Raw genomic sequence first — 5,318 nt, 5'->3', positions numbered from 1 at the left:
TATATATAAATGTTAAAATGAATTTCTATTTTTTATTTTTTTTATTATTAAATTCAATTATGAAATCCAACAAAACAATTTGTATTTATATAAAATGCCCAAATCACTAGTATAAACAACTTTGTGGATTATATTAGGAAAAAATTTTTAAAAAAATTCGATGATAATCGTTCAGTTAGAAGTTACTTACAAATAAACTGGTTATGTAAGAATATTAATTAATACTTAAAAGTACTCGTAACTTTTTAACTCTATTTTAATATTATTATAGCTCGTTAATACCCAACCTTTCATTTTATAGCAGAAATATTCTCTAATTTTCAACTTAAATACATTTTTTAGTAGGAGAATTAATTTAATAAAAAGATACTTTTGAAAGGTCGAAATTCTCGACATTTTCAAAATAATGTGAAAAAATAAACAAAAATAAATTTAGTGAAAAACGAGAATTTTTACACAAAACTAGTTTTTGACAAAATTTATATTCTTATTTTGTTGTGATTCGAAATACTAAAAATTTTTACCAAATGTTTATATTAGTATTTTCTATGCATTGTATAATTTAAAAATATTTTGACTCATTTTGAGCTACACATAATATATAGGCATAATAAATGAAATTAACCTACCGTAAATCATAATACTATAATAGTAAAATAAATTACTTATATCTGGGATAAAATAGAGCTTCCTGACTACGAGCCATAATTATTTTAAGTAGAAACCGGATTTATATGCGTTTATTATCTTAAAAATAAGATATTAAATCTATACTGTGGTTTTATTATACTGATGGTCTAGTGTATAATGATTAATTATTTTTTACATGTGTGATTGTAGCCCATAGTTTGGTTATATATACCTAAAATTAACATTCATCAACTTAAAAAACAATAATAAAAACATGTTAGGAATAATAAAAATAAAAACTAATTTTATGTTAAGGATAAAAACTGACCTCAAAAATATTCTTGCATTTTTTTGGAAACAATCGCATTTTTTTTTAATAAAATATTCAAATTGGGTGGCTTCTAGTTTCGTTTCGCGATAAAAATTTCTTCTGAATTGTTGCCGAAATTTAAAATTAAATTCATTAAAATATGTAAATTAAAATTAAAAAAGCTTAATTTTCCTTCACATTTTAGATTACAGACTTAGGACTGTCTGTAGCGCATCAGTAAATAGTAGGTTAAAAATTATGTTTGTTTTTTTTTTTATGTTAGCACTGGTAAAAACGTATATGATATTTATTGAAGTTAAAAATGTTAGTATAATTTAGTAAAATTTGTGGGTATTATGGCACTAGTAAAAACTTGTATGATAATATTTGTATAAATTCAAGTATGTCAATTTGGTTTTCTTCTAACCGTTTCATAGTATTTCTAATATGTTATTATTTAAATGAATATAATATGCAAAACAAGTCTTTTTAGTACAGAAATATCGATTAACATTATTTATAAAATTGTTATGGAAACGAAATTTATACTCATCGATTACAAATAAAGTGCAATTTTTTTCACTCAAAATGTCATTCGACATTATAAATAAATTAAAACAGAAAAGCGACGATACCTACGTCTTTAGCGGTAGTAAAGCGACGACTAAGGTGTACTTATTGGTATCTACATTATACTGTGTTTATATATTGTATCAGTGAAGATTAAAAATTATCTAGAATTAAAAAAACCCGGGCCGCAACTCGTCTGTACCCAAAATAAACTCGGGCCGCAATTCGGATTATACCTTTTTTCGTAGATAATATCTTTGGGACGTAAATAGTATGCAGCCTTCAAATTAAACCCCAATATGCTGACTTCCTAAAATGTATTATTTTGTATAAAACTTCTTTAATCTTGAAATATGTTTTTTTACGTGGTGAAAATTTTGTATATTAAGTTCATAAGAAAATAAATCGTTGAAAAAACGTATCTAATTAAAGCCGCACACTATCAACAAAAAATATGTAAAAACATAAAAATCTTCTTTTAAAATATAAGCATTTCTGTTCCGGGGTACGATTTTACGTCGAGTCACCGTCGACTTCCATAATATTATTTTCATTTTAAGTATTATGTCAGATTTTCTGTAAGCTTTGTGGTATTTTAATAATTGCAGCAGACAAACTTGACTAGAAATATCCCCTCCCCCCTCACTAATAACTAAATTATAGTTTTTGTCTGTTCTCGTCCATGTATGAATTATTGTAAACTAATCTGCTCGTCGTCATCTGAAATTATTCGTATAACGTCTTGGTCGTATTGTCATCGTAAAGTGAAGTTTTGGTTGCCTTTCTTAATATATACGGCGTATATCTGCAGCCGGTGGTCGTCTCGTCAACGCATTCGTAAAGGGCAGATTGTTTTTTGTATTGTATTGTATTGTGTTTATTGTTTCTGTTCGATAACCATAAATTAATGATCTTAAATTATACTTTATAGTCAACAATTATTAGACAAAATATATTCAGGAATTTTCAACAATGTCAGTACTTGCGTTCGCATGGTTGTGAAAATATCTTAATATTTTATATTTTTTAAATTAAATTGATTAGAAATTAAAAACAATTAATTGGATATTATTCAAAAATTATTTAGAATTTTACTTTAATTTTACACGTTAACATAATTTAAAATTTTTCTTATTACATATTAATCCCAGCCCTAGTTATTATGATTTCTATAATACCTACTATTAAGAAGCTACTGAAGCAATTTATAAAAGTGATAGATATTTGAGTGATTATAAATTTAACTCATGTTTACACGAAATCAATTTTACATATTTCTCCGATGGGCAATGCATTACCAAATCAAAATAATTTGAGAATTTCTAAAATATTTCCTATGTCCGACCATTGATTTTTTTTAAATTTTAAAAAAACATTTGTATGTTTGAAAACCATTCTGCTATAACTCAAGTTCTTTTTAAATACAACAGTACTGTTATATCATCAACTCTAGTGAGAATTTTTCAGATGAGTAATTCAAGTTTTAATATCTTGAAAGAATCATCTTAATAACAAGACATATGAAATACTATAATGCTGGAGATAAAATATAGGTATTTAACAAGAAACAATTTAAAAAATAATCTTTTATTATAGGTAACAACTAATGAATAAATATAAGTTATTTATTCTTTAATAATTTATCATATAAGTTTTAAAATTAAATTGATTTTTATTTATTATTTGTTAATTATACATCTAAAATTATAAATATATTATATTTAAATATAATGTACATATGTACGTGCATCGTATTAGTATAGTAAAATACTGAACTTATATTTTGCAATTTTTAGTTTTTAGTCATCATTTAAATTATTAAATGACGGGTACATTGGTGTCTAGTGAACTGGAAGAAGTAGGTAACCAAGCAGATCACAGCGAAATAAATATTGCAGTCATGGTGACAGTGGCAATGATAAATGGTAACGGTGGTGATTGTCGCTGTCACCGACTATGGACTGCAAAATATTATTTTATCACTTAATATATTATTAAGCGACATTGGCTTGTTGTACTGATTGGTACTACTTACCTACTACATGGTCAAAATAGCTACAAAAATATCAAGTATAATAACAACATTAACGAATATTAATAACGAAATCAAATATTTAAGTCCGTAAATTATGACACGGATAATATAGTCGCAACTCAGTGTCCATAATTACAATTGTGATTGCCTATGTAATGCCCCTAATATAAAATATAAAGTGTCTCCACTAGTTGATCTATTTGTTTCTAAAAGTATGGTGGTTATTAGAGTGATTTAATTTTTTTTTTCAATTTAAAAAACATTGCATTTATTTTATTATTAATATTAAATCATAATAAAAGTATATTGTATCTATATTTATATTATTTATTATTTTTATCAGCTTTTGAGTCAAGGACTCAATAGCCCATTTCAGAATAAGCTACTTACAAGAAATATTGTAGTATTAAATTTTCTAGACTTAACTATAAAAAAAGATAAACAAGTGGGTACCGATTTGCTGTATATTTATGTTGATTGGGTCACTGTTATGGGTATGTTATTAAATTTGAACTCAATTATATATCATTGTATTAGTCATTTATTTTACTTTTATTACAGTAAGTTAATAATAATATTCCCAAAAATATTGCATTTTTTATATTATTAGTATTTAATATTATGATAATAGAATATATTTATACCATAATACCATATAATATCAACTTGTATAAGTCAACATGTAATAATATCTTTCTGTAAATACCATAAAACAGTAAAAATATGTTCATAGTATAAATACCATAACATCTTAAAATAAATTAAAAATGTCAAATAAAAAAAATATGTAATTTTGTTAAAATTTGAACTTATTTAGAGGCCTATAAAAAATGTTTGTATACTTTTATTTTTTAAGGTTTTTAGTTTCTATGTATAATGTATAAAATAGTTATGGAAAATATTATATTGCATTATATTACATATATGCGTGACAACATGCAATTTTGTTTATTGGGACTATTATGCAGCCATCGCGAATCTTAGCTGGTAGAGTGGTATTAGTATACCTACATATATATCAACATATGTATAATAATATTACAGTGAAAAAGTAAAAATATCACATGTAATAAAAATGTTATGATAAAGCTAAATAAATGTAACTCTTAGGTATTTAAATATTTTCTTTCAGCGGTGTAGTTGATTTATATCTGTTAATGATGGGTAATTTTTTATAAAAAGTTATTCGTTCTTTTAAAATATACTTATACAAAATGTGGTTATAGGTACCCAACTTTGTTTAAAAATATGCAAAATAACAGATTTTTTATGTCCTTTGAAAGCAGTGTTTTCTGAATAATGCAATTTGTAGCTAACTCCATGCCCTAGTCATACATATTACTTACGTGTCCATTAGTTAGAAAAGCCAAATGTACGATATTGAAAAACAAAGTTAGTTTGTTTGTATATATAACAATAAATATACAAAATATGTAGGTATAACAAATATATTGAAAAGATGTATAATTCGATGATCAGAACACAGTCCTCGGTAGTATAGTGGTAAGTATCCCCGCCTGTCACGCGGGAGACCGGGGTTCGATTCCCCGCCGGGGAGGAAAACTTTTTGCAATTTTTTTTACCAATTCTCATTTACTAAGACTGATACATGGTATACTGAATACTGGTATATTTGAACTCGAGTTAAAATATATTTTTTTTGTGTGCTTAATTAATAATTATACATAAAATTATTTAATAATAAAAGTACATATTATTTAAATATGTATACTTATTACTTATAAGTGTATCCAAACACTTAACAACACTCCG

The 5,318-nt window shown here is 25.1% G+C and overlaps 1 non-coding gene across 1 annotated transcript; it reads left to right on the top strand.

Moving 5' to 3' along the window:
• The first annotated feature begins 5,031 nt into the window (after positions 1-5,031).
• Positions 5,032-5,103, top strand: Trnad-guc. Its single transcript has one exon. It is a non-coding gene; the product is annotated as a tRNA-Asp (tRNA).
• The last annotated feature ends 215 nt before the right edge of the window (positions 5,104-5,318 follow it).

The sequence above is a fragment of the Rhopalosiphum maidis genome, chromosome 3 (assembly GCF_003676215.2).
Source record: "Rhopalosiphum maidis isolate BTI-1 chromosome 3, ASM367621v3, whole genome shotgun sequence".
In the NCBI taxonomy this organism is placed as follows: Eukaryota; Metazoa; Arthropoda; class Insecta; order Hemiptera; family Aphididae; genus Rhopalosiphum; species Rhopalosiphum maidis.
The sequence above is the reverse complement of the archived record's forward strand: the minus strand, read 5'-3'. Positions and strand labels throughout refer to the sequence as shown.